Genomic DNA, 12,968 nt, shown 5'->3' on the forward strand with positions numbered 1-12,968 from the left:
TATATTCATGTACAAGAAAAAAAAATGTAAAAAATAATATATTTTTTATATTAGGTATTATATAATATATAATATATTATATAATAATTTTATTTTATTTTTATGTTATATTATAAAAAAATCGTTAAAAGTATAAAATCTTGAAAAACCATAATCTCTTTAAAAAAAGTCGTACAACGTTATACAGTAGACCATTTTAAAGATAATTGATTTCTATTCCTATTACGTGTACCATTGCATATACCTAAAGTTACGTAGAAAAAAGTTACAGAACAATATTTGCGAAATAACAAGGAAAGTTGCCCAAAATTGCTGTGAGTGGTGAACTTTAAAAAATCATATTTCGAAAACTGTAAATCCTAATGACCTCTACCAAACATCATTTTAAAGAAAAAATGTGTAAGTTCTTTTTCCGTGAAGCAATGTCTATACATATATCCCCGTGGACAAAAGTTATGGGACAAAAAACAAAATTTCTTTCTTTTGTGATTCTTTGTGCTTTTTATTTTGAATATATTTTTGTAAAAAAAAGTATCTTTGACTTTAAAAAGTTATATTTAGATAGGAAATTTAACCAGGAACAATTTTTATGTAGACGTATTTGTACCAAAAGTGCATAGAACTCACCCTAATGTAATCTGTGCCCAGGGACTAATTCACCTGTTTCTCAAAAACGCACCCCTTTAAATGGTAGCACTCCGCGGTTTTTTCATATATAGATGTCCATTGACCATATCAAATAATAAAATCCCGTTAACGTTGTAGTTCCTTTTAGCTATCTTATTTTGAATATAATCAATAGCCCATTACTTATGCTCAAATTTTCAAGCAAATTGCGAGGTTTTATCCTATTTTAAGCTTCATTACTTGGATTAATATTTTTAGTAGCGAATTTCCTAAAGGTATTTAAACAACCAATTAGTATTATTTTAGCTTGTGTACTATATAAACATTGACTTACTTATGTTAATGTAGTTCATGCGAAATCGATGATTAGCAGCCAACATTTACTAACCTGAAACAACAAAATAGTTACATATTAATAAACAGTCGTCTCTCGTCTCGTGAAATTTGTTCAATACATATAAGAAAAATATTTTTTAGTCCTGAAGTTAAACTTTAGTAACTCTCGGGACTCTTTAAGGGAATAACTAATATGCTTAGTCTTCTCCTTACAGCTCTAAGAATTTTTTAATTCATTATGTTTAATCAAAGCCTATGAAAGTCTAGCCTAGGTAATTATTGTACTATCTAAAGGGGGGGGGGTAATAAGTTGCAATTGCGACGTCGGCATGAGGGACGCTTTACGACGGAAGGAAGGGAGGGTATTAAAAACTCCAAAAATTTTACGACGTAATTTATGGATGTTCCCTAGTCAGGCGGCATTAAAGGCACTGCAATGGAATCGGATTGACTCCCAAATCAGAAGAAGTAACAAAGTTTACTCTGGGTTCTGACATACCGGTATTGAAGACGACGAAAAAACGGATCTATTTGCCAAGGGAGGGGCAAAAGAAATATTCATTGGCCCAGAACCTGTCGTTGATATATTTTAGCAAGAAGCATAGCCAAAAGTACAATATCTGACTGGTTGGAACGGATGAAACGTAACTACTGCTACGAACAAGTGGGTTTCAAATATTCGAAGGCCTTTATACATGAACCTTCGAAGAAGAAATCCAATGATATATAGAAATGACCTGCAAATTATCGTCGTAGATCTCCTAACATAGTCCAGTCGGGTTAGACGAATAACAGGCCTAACCTTGCATTAGGAGCTGCCCCAAATTTTATTTTTCTAATCTTTAGGGACGGTTAATATTAGTATAAATTTAAAATCTCGACTGAATTCCACCGTTGTGTTAGCCGCCATCTTGATTTTAAACGAGAACCGTTTTTGCTCAATATCTCCGCCATTTTCAATTTTTTGACAAAAAGTGTAGAAACTGAAATTGTTGAAAATACGATTTTCTATAATTTCATTAATTATAATTTTTTTCGTGCGGTCGATATTTTCCGAGTTATGAAGGGAAAATAGTGACAGTTGGAGCATAATTATTGAATTATCTCGTTTATTATTAGTTTTACAACAAATATGCACCTATACAAAAATGAAGGGAATTAACTTCTACACAGCTTTGATCTGTTTCATTTTTTGCTAAAATTAATATTTAAGGTAGTACGTATGCGGTAATGGCGCGAGCGTAAAACCGGATTGATTTTATAGCAATTGTTTTTGTTCAATATCTACGCCATTTTCAACTAAAATTGTTCAAAATAAAATTTCCTACAATTTCTTTTTAACAAGTTTGTTCATGCGGTTGATATTTTCCGAGTTACATGGGAAAATAGTAAAAAGTGGTGGGGGAAGCATAATTATTGAATTGAATTTTGTTTCCGAGCTGCCCCAAATTTTATAATTCTATCCTTTAGCAGAGATCAATAGTAGTGTAAATTTAAAATCTCGACTGAATTCCGCGGTTGCATTAGCCGCCATATTGATTTTAAATGAGAACTGTTGTTGTTTAATATCTCCGCCATTTTCAAGTTTTCAACCTAAATGGTGGAAAAGAAAATTGTTGGAAATGCAATTTCCTACAATTTCTTTGGCACAATTTTTTTATACGATCAATATTCTCCGAGTTAAGGGGGAAAATAATGGAAGCGGAGGGGAAGCATAATTATTGAATTGTCTCATTTATTATTAACTTTACGACATAATTGTACATAACCAAAAATAAAGAGAATTATATTTTATACAATTGTTGAAACTTCCAATGAAACATCAACCAAACTAAGTATATAAATGACATAAAAAGACATTATATGCATTAAGTTCACTTAATTTTATTAACTAGCGGGTTTGATTGGTTGAATTTGTCTGTCGATATTTTAAGTTTTATGTCAGCTAATATATCGTGATATTTCAACAATTTTTTTTTTAATTTTGGACCCTGTTGGGGGGGGGGGGAATTTTCCAATTTCCCCCCCTTGTTGACCCGCCACTGGTTCTCTCGAAAAATTGTAGTAAATCGTAATTGCAACAATTTCACTTCTTACACTTTTTGTCGAAAAGTTGAAAATGGCGGAGATATTGAACAAAAACAATTGCTTTAAAATCAATTGGGTCTTACGCTCGCACCTTTACCACATACGTACTACCTTAAATATTGATTTTATCAAAAAAATGTACGGCATCAAAATTGTGCAAAATTGAATTCTCTTCATTTTTGTATAGGTATATATTTGTTGTAAAACTAATAATAAACGAGATAATTCAATAATTATGCTACAACTGTCACTATTTTCCCCTCATAACTCGGAAAATATCGACCGCATGAAAAATATTATAATAAATGAAACTATAGAAAATCGCATTTTCAACAATTTTAGTTTCTACACTTTTTGTCAAAAAATTGAAAATGGTGGAGATACTGAGCAAGAACGGTTCTCGTTTAAAATCAAGATGGCGGCTAACGCAACGGCGGAATTCAGTCGAGATTTTAAATTTATACTAATACTGACCCTCCCTAAAGATTAGAAAAATAAAATTTGGGGCAGCTCCTAATGCAAGGTCAAATGCTATCCCGACTGGGCTAACAGGAGACTGTCGTATCAATGGGCACATGAATAAAATCGCACTGACAGAAAATGCGAATTGGAGATTCTGTCAGGCTGATGACGAGATGGAGGAACACGTTCTATGTAACTGCTCAGGGTTGGATAGGATAAGGCTCAACACATTTGATCATTATCAACTTGAGCTCTACGACTTTGTAGAAGTATCACCCAAGGTCATAATAGACTATTTAAAAAGGTTGGGCTGAAGGGACAACTTTAACCTAGAGATGAGCCACATAAGCCTCTTAGGTCGGGCAGTGGGCAGTAACGTGCTGGAACTTTTCAAGCGGCCCGGTGATTTTATAGAAAAACGGCCTCTCATCCTTATTTTACCTTCTATTATGAGGATGTTTTATTCATTACTTATAAAATTAAACAAACAAAAATATAAATTATTTTTAAATCAAACACAAAACTTTGAATTCAATGATGTTTTAATATGCTATATTTTGTTATTTTAAGAGTAAGCAATCTTACAAATAATAAATGACATGTATGACAATATTGTATGCAGTAAGACAGAAACCATAATTTCCTGAATAAATATAATATGAATTTGATGTAAATAATGAATGTGTTGCATGTGTGAGTCCATACTAGTGTAGTAAAGAAAAGAGAGAATTTGATGTCATTAAGTTAAAAGTAAAATAAAATTTTGAGAATTTTTCAATTATGTATTAAGTTGAATTTTAGTAAATCAATTATACAAGAGAGTACAAATACAAGTACAGTGCAAATAGTTTAATTTAACAATAATAGTTTAGTTTAATTTAACAATATTTAAAATGTTAATAAAACGCAATAATCAAAACATTCTTTTGCAATTATTTTATTAAATAATTATTTAACTCTCGATTAATAATTTCTGCATTAAGGTAGGCTCTTGAGTAAATTTGCCGAATTTCATCATTTTTAAGCTAATACAAAGCTTCTTTTTCTATAGCCATTAGCATAAATAATGTTTCCAAGGGATCTTGTATTAAAGTATTTCTTAACCGATTTTTTATTTATTTCAACGTTGAATATGAAAAGCTTCTTTCGCAAGATACTTGTATCACTGAAAGAGTTAATAAATGCTTATACTATTTAAATTTGGATAAGCACCCTGATATAAGCTGTACTTGCGTAACAACAAGCTATATAATCTTTACACTTTTTAGTACCACACGGAGGTGAAGTTTTCACGATATCAACAACATTGTCATATTTGTCACTACATGTTCATTACCACTTAGATTAATATCGCTTCATATTTTCTGAACATATTCATCATTAACTCGATATTCTATAATAATTTCAGTATTTTGCAAAATCCTATTTTTTAATAAAATCCATTTAGCAGCAAAATCCACGAGTTCTTCTCTAATTGCTATCTACTATCTCAAACGCAGATATATAGTCCGTTCTTTAACGGTAAAATATTGCAAAATCTCTAAATTTTAAAGAACCGCTTGGATTGACATGAAATTTTGCATACACATAGCTAACAAGTCAAAGAAAAAAAGTGATATTGTGCCGATATGTGCTTTTGCCCTGGGGGTGGTTTTCACCCCCTCTTGGGGGTGAAAAAATATTCGTCCAAAGAAAGTCAGGAAATGGATAAACTGGCTAATTTTAAGTAACTTTTGTTCTATAGAGTTTTTTCACTAAGTCAATACTTTTCGAGTTATTTGGCAGTGAATATGTTCATATATTCATGAATATTTCGGTGAAAACTCATTACAACTTATTTAAAGTGTTTAAAAAAGCTTCATTTTTGTTTTATAAAAAAAATGTCTAGCATCAAAATTAAACAAGTTACGCTCAAAATAAAATTAGTCCCTTTTGGTTTTGGTAAAAAAATCGAGAAAATCACCCCCTAAATAGTATCTTAAATGAACTTAATCGTTACGACTTCACAAGTTTCTTGACTCGTGTATATATTGTTTATATGATCTGTAAGTTTCATCGGTTCAAAGTCCTTATTATTGAAAGGGCTGTAGTTAAAACGGGTTGAACGAGTCACTGATCACGAATGTATGCAAATTTAGAAACACCAAATCTTAATCAATTTTTGTCTAACAGAAAAACAAAAAAATACATGATATTCAGAAAAGCAAATCTGACTTTTTTTTGTTTTTCGAGATTTTTGGTATCTCTAACAATTTTTAAATTATTTTGAAAAAAAGCATATTTTTCAAAATTTAAATTTTTAAAATTTTTATTTTGAAACTAATTTTTTTCAAAAATAAGCAGTTTGAATCGATGAAACTTACAGATCATATAAACACAACATAAGTAAAATAATTTGTGGAGCAGTAACGATTAATTTCATTTAAGTTGCTAATTAGGGGGTGGTCTTCCCGATTTTCTTTTGCAAAAACAAAAGGGACCAACATAATTTTGAGCGTAACTTGCTTAAATTTAATGCTAGAAACTTTTTGTAAAAACAGAAATAAAGCTTTTTTTAAACACTTTAAAAAAGTTATAATGAGTTTTCCCTAAAAAGTGCTTAATTTTTTGGATATTTAACGTCGAAATATTCTATTTAAAATTGGGTGAATATGAATCTATTTTTCATTGGCTATAACTCTGGTTCTGCGAGATATAGAGACCTAACGCGTACACCATTTTTTTAATTTTTTATAAGCTATATTTTTGCTAAGAACGTTTTTTTTTCAAAAAAATACTTAGTTTTTGAGTTATTTGCGAAAAACCGTCTAAAAATGTGGTTATTTTATTGAAAAATGACCATATTCACTCGCAAATAACTCGAAAAGTGTTGACTTGGCAAAAAAGCTCTATAGAACAAAAGTTACTTAAAATTAGTCAGTTTACCCATTTCCGGACTTACTTTGGACATATATTTTTTCACGCCCAAGAGAGGGTAAAAGTCACCCCCAGGGCAAAAGCACACATCGGCACAATATCACTTTTTTTCTTTGACATGTAAGCTATACGTATGCCAAATTTCATGTCAATCCAAGCGGTTCTTTAAAATTTAGAGCAAAAACCGTGAAAGAATGGACTAATAGTAGGATAAAAATTTCGTAATTTTTCAGTACGTAAATGATTTAAATGCCGTTAAAGGTATACCATTTTTTATTGTATCAAGATTTCTAGGATGTAGAGTGTTATTTTATTTATCACGATAAAACGATTTGTCTTGATCAAATCGTTTTTTAATACTTTCAATAATTCGGTCAAAAATGTGCAAGACGTTTTTCCATTTTTTGTCCAGCCGAGTAGGTACATACCTATATGTTTGAAGGAAATTGGAAAACCATAAATATACTTGTACGTATGAAAATAAATCTTATTCATCTAATTCAACTGTATTTTACGATTAAAAAAAATTTAAATTTTTTGAAATGTTTTATTAGTATTATTGGCAAAATTAACATTCGATTAGACATTAAAAAATATTTTTTTTGTTGCATCTAAAATTTTTTGACCGGCCTCAAGAGGCCGCGGCCTCTCGGTGATTGCACCGATTCATTTATATGGCCAGCACGCCACTGGCAGTGGGGCACTAATATTGGGCCTAACTAAACCTAAATAAAAATAATAAATAAATTACTATTTTTCTCTATCGAAATTGATTCCATTGTCAAAGTTTCATAAATTAGCTCCATGACCGTCTGATTACAACGAATTCTTTGCTTTTTTTTATGCACTAAAAACACTTTCTGCACGAGTGAATGACTTACGCAACGTTTTCAACAATCACTTAAAAAAATGTTCGATTTGTTACAAAATCTTTGATAATAATATACATCCAACATGTCAGTTCATCGAACCAAAGATTTTCTTCGCTAGGGTCATCTTTATAGTGCAGTCATTGAAGCGTAAAATAGGTTTTTACCTCCGAAATTTTTTACTATGAACCGATTTACATGAAATTTTGGAATTAGGCTTATCCTACCCTTAACTTCAAAAGTGATATTGACCCGAACTCCGTTTTCACCCTGGGGCTTGTTGCCACCCCTTTTCGGTGGTGGAAAATTTTTTTGTCAAAATAACCTCAGATATCAATAGAAGACCTAATTTTAAGCAAAAAATGTTGTATAAAGTTTTTTCAAAAACCCAATACTTTTCAAGTTATTGACAATTGAAAATTCGGAAATTTCTCACGATTTTCAACAGTTTTTTTGCAAATATCTCCAAAAATATGCATATTAACGATAATATAATGAATAACATTGTAGCAGATAAAAAAATGAACAAATTGGTTTTTTAAAGCGTGTTCTAAGTGCAATATTAAGCGAGATATTGAAGATCAAAGCCATTTTTATTTTGTGTGAAATTCAATCGATGTATTCAATGCCATCTAGCGGAGATCGAATAAATTTTATGCATGCTAATGAGAAAGTATTTTATAGTGCTTAAAATAAGCTTTAAAATGAGCACTGTTATAGTCGGTTCGCTAAACTCAGACACAACTGGCTAGTGATTTTAGTAAGTAATTTTGCCAATTTGGTAGAATTGGCAAAAAAATAATTACTAAATAGTTAATAATTACTAAATAATTAGTAATTTTGCCAATTTTGGCAAAATTGGCAAAAAACAAAAAAATACAGACTAAAATCGCTAGCCAGTTGTGTCTGAGTTTAGCGAACCGACTATAAAAGTCTTTTGTACGTAAAATGAGTGAGCTGTAATGAAAAAAGGAGGAACATCTAACGGTTTTTTTTAAATCAATGGATTTCATAAGTGCAGTTTCCACCAAAATCAAAATTAATCGTGACTGTCAAACTAACGTCAGAACGTCTATATATCGATCTGTAAATTGGTGCCGAAATTTGTAATTATTACTGTAAATACTAGTTATTAAAATTAGTTTTCGCTCAAATAGTGACTAATAAAAATTGTGTTACGTGCTAATCATCAAGAACAAGCTGTAACTTCAGTCAGTAAGAGATGTTTTACTTAATAATCTTCCAACTTAAACACATTCAGTGTCAAACTATCAATAGTTTTTCACGGTTGCTACCCCGTCCCAACGGACGCCAACGGTTGGGTAACCAGTATTGCAGTGATGTATCCAAGGTTATCACTTATTTCCAGACATCCAAAGCGTAATATAAACAAATTCAAGTTACTTTTGACTACATGAGTAACAATTTAAATCAATGTTCCCCCACTGTTAGCATCACCATGTCTGGACCCAATTCTTCCAGTAATCTTACTAGTTCATATGCAACTGCTACTATGACTAAACAACGTCCGAAGTATCCCAAGAAGACCGAAGCAATTTCATAATTAGTTGTACGTCTCTATAGTATCCAATGATTGTATATTTAATTTTTTTTTCTTCATAATTTTTACCTAATGTTATTTAAGATTTAGAAATTAACTGTTATAATAATTAGTTTTAAGTCCTTATCGTAATTAATTATTGTATAACCAATATTGTTTGTGTCAATGGCCATCGCTGCCGAGACACATAAATTTAAATAAAAAAAAATTAATCGTATTCCATCTAGAATCAACATCATTCCTACAACTTTTTGAAGATATTCTTCTTTAGCGGCGAATCGATTGAGGGTAGTAAAATTGTACATCAACCACGCGCCTGCGTACACTGACAGTATGTAGTTCATTGCTAATCTTTCAAGATAGGTATGCATGTATCTGTAACCGTGCAAATAAGTCATTAAAAGAATATATTAGTGGTTTTAGGAAATGTATTATTTATTATAATTCTTGTGTTTTTGGATTTGTGTTTCCCTGTAGTAAAATAATAAAATATGTAGGCATAACATTTTTACAGTTTGTCGCCGTGTTGTGTAATTATATCCGAAACTTACATGTCAATTCAAGTGGCTCGATGGCGTAGTTGGCAGAGCGGTGGGACAGAGAACGGAAGCACACGGAAGGTCGCGGGTTCTAATCCTGGACGATTCATACTTTATTTTTATTTTTCGTTATTTTAATAAAAATTTTTTGAAAGTGGTAGATAAGAAAGTAAGTTTAATTTTTAAATAAAATACAAATAACCTGTTAAGTATATTTACTTCGTTTAAATTACCTATATAATAGAAGAATATCTTCTTACGTGCGTACAAAGTACACACACATTCTTTTTCATTATAATATGTAGTGACAAACCTTTTATTTTGAAACGGTGAAGGGTCAAAGGGGTTGAGAGAGACTGTGGTTGCGCTACCGCGCGTCTTTAATGAATCATATCTTCGTCAATTTTTGTGTGATAGAAAAAACAAACAAATCAAAATTTTTGTCAAAAAAACCTATATTTTATTATTACATTTTTTTACGTATCTTTCATTATTTTTGAGATATTATGAAAAGAAACTGGATTTTTTTTAAATTAAAATTTTTTTTCTTAAAATCGTGATTTTTTCAAAAAATATGTGTTACATAGTAGCGAAACTGCTAGAATCCATCAAACTCTTTACATTAAAGTTTATTCTAGACGGAATACAATTAATTTTAATTTTGGTGGAAATGGCACTTATGAAATCCATTGATTTAAAAAAAAACCATCTTTTTTTCATTACAGCTCACTCATTCTACCTACAAAAGACTTTTAACAGTGCTCATTTTAAAGCTTATTTTAAGCACTATAAAATACTTTCTCATTAGCATGCATACAATTTATTCGCTCTCCACTAGATGGCATTGAATACAATACATCGATTAAATTTCACACAAAACAAAAAACGGCTTTGATCTTCAATATCTCGCTTAATATTGCACTTAAAACACTCTTTAAAAAACCAATTTGTTCATTTTTTTACCTGCTATAATTTTGTTCAGTATAATATTATCGCTAAAATGCATATTTTTGGAGATATTTGCAAAAAACTGTTGAAACTCGTGAAAAATTTCCGAATTTTCAATTGCCAATAACTTGAAAAGTATTGGGTTTATGAAAAAAATTTATACGACAGTTCTTACTTAAAATTAGGTCTTCTATCGATATCTGAGGTTATTTTGAAAAAAAAATTCCACCACCGAAAAGGGGTGGCAACCACCCCCAGGGTGAAAACGGAGTTCGGGTCAATATCACTTTTGAAGTTAAGGGCAGGATAAGCCTAATTCCAAAATTTCATGTAAATCGGTTTATTGTAAAAAATTTCTGAACTAAAAAGCTTCAATGACTGTACTATTAGTTCCCTTTGCAAATTTAATTTTGATCGTGATATTTTCATGACTTAAAATTCTTATTTATTTACGATTGGTTTAATCGATTCCCTGTTTTTTTGTAATTGGTCCAACCTCAGGCAAGTTTACTTCACTGTTATGGACTTTTGACACTATTGGCATTTTGTAGGTTAATTTTATATCGACGATTTTTGTGTTTTATTCCTTTAATTTTTAGATTTTTAGTCTGCAAAAACAACTGTTTTTAGAACTCTTTAGCGACGTATTAGTATAATATAATATTTATGGATTACCGTCGCAGGCCGACATGATCAACTAAAAAAGAAGATGTATTTGGTGGTTTTTCTAGTGACATTATTGAGGTTTCCCTCAGGGCCAGCTACCCACATATTTGGGAGTACTGCGTTGCCATGATGTAAAATCAAGTTAAAGTTCAAACATCACATAATATTATCTACACTAAAACAATGCATTATTATAATATTTTTACACAATTTAAAGGGTTTTCACATAGATATATTTTGTGGCTCAACCATGTATACCTCGTAAGCAGCACTGGTGATGGCATTTGTCATTCCGAGAACGTTCTGTGATGTAACCCGAAGGGGTATTTTTTAATAAATATTTTTATAATAACCTTTTATAATAAATTTTTGTGATTTATGGTATACAGCCGACTACAGAAAACTCACTTCAATGTGAATTTTTTAATCTAGCTTTATTCTGGATTTCACGTGTTCTGTGCTATATTTTTCTCAGCTTTCGCATTTCTATGATTTTTCCTTTGTCTTCATTGAATAATTTTCATGTTGTTTCTTTACTATTGGTTTTGTTGGTGTTTTAGTAAATTGTTGTACGGCTTCCTCACAGGGGCGGCCCGTCGGGGTAGGCAAGGTAGGCGCCGCCTACCCTCTTCAAATGTAGTACAATACTACAATTTTGACACAATATCTACAATAAAATAGCAAAAATTATCCAAATTATTTTTAAAAATATCCAAAAAATTTTCTCCGTAGTTATAATTATTGCACGCTCCTTGTAGTATCAGTAGTACTGTATAGATTATATATTCTCCTTGGTCAGGCACTCGGGAACGTAGCCTGAAATACGTGCGATCTCTCTCTGTTTACGCGAGCAGGCCTGCTGCAGGTCTGCTCGTAGCGACCCTATTCTACGATTATGAACGGGCGGATAGGCACAGAGTCTTATAGCCGGACCTACAAAATTTTATCAGTTGCTTCTCTTGTGTCTTGTGAAACTGTTTTAAAATAATTGTTTTTTGATTTTGGCTGTTATTAGTAGGTTAAGTATTGAATAAAACTAGGTAGGACAATTTAAATTTGTTTATGAAAACTGAATAATGTGTTATTAGAAGTAATAATATTTAATAATATTAAATTAAATAATATAGATAATTAAAAATTTAAAGCGAGGTTAATTGTTAACTTATCAATTTATTCGAATAGTAAATTATTATTTGATACATAAATAAAATAAGTAGGTAATATCTGACGTTGTTGAAACGTAGGTGTGTTAGTTTTATTGGTGGAAAAACTTTAGTCATCGAATATGAATATTTTAAACGATGTAATATGCAGTTTGATCGAGACGCCTTTTTCAAGGCGCCAAAATCAAGAAAGATTAGTAATTATTTCAATGGGCCGGCCTTTACAAAATTTAACAATTTTATCCACAGATAAGACAAAAGACAATCAACCATTTTCTAGATCGTTTAAAACAATATGGTATGAAAATCATAAATGGCTAAGCGGAAGTTATTTTAAAAATTCACTTTTCTGTTGGCCTTGTCTGTTGCTCTCAAATTTGAAGCAAAATGTTTGGGTGAGTCAGGGATATTCAGATTTGAAAAATTTATCAGCTAGTGTAAAAAAACATGAATCTTCGAAAGAACATTTAAACAATTGCTTAGATTTAAAACGGTTAGAAAAAAATAAACAAACTACTGACAGTGCTTTCGCTGGACATATTTCTCTATCTAATAAGATATATAATGAAGAAGTTGAAAAAGATTGAAGAAGTTGAAGAAATTGATGTTACAATTCTTTTAGCAAAACAAGAACTTACATTTCGCGGTCGTGATGAGAGCCATAATTCTTCAAACATGTGTAATTTTAAAGAAATTTTTAATTTAGTAGTTAAACGCGATCAGGAAATCCAGGATCATGTTAAAAAATAGAAGGGGTGTTCACGGGTTTGTCAAAAACAATACAAAATTATTT

General features: G+C 30.9%; 1 protein-coding gene across 4 annotated transcripts in view; it reads right to left on the reverse strand.

The window, feature by feature from the left end:
* The window catches only part of LOC126880629 (protein fem-1 homolog CG6966), a 379,485-nt gene that overhangs the window by 209,053 nt on the left and 157,464 nt on the right, over positions 1–12,968 (reverse strand). The window contains exon 1 of one of the 4 annotated variants that reach the window (XM_050644649.1): positions 962–980. The exons of the other annotated variants lie outside the window; for them this stretch is intronic. The gene's annotated coding sequence lies outside the window, so the exon portion shown is untranslated. Of the gene's footprint in view, positions 1–961; positions 981–12,968 lie in introns of those variants that run through there. 4 annotated transcript variants of the gene reach the window in all.

This window comes from Diabrotica virgifera, chromosome 2, assembly GCF_917563875.1.
Source record: "Diabrotica virgifera virgifera chromosome 2, PGI_DIABVI_V3a".
NCBI classification, from domain to species: domain Eukaryota; kingdom Metazoa; phylum Arthropoda; class Insecta; order Coleoptera; family Chrysomelidae; genus Diabrotica; species Diabrotica virgifera.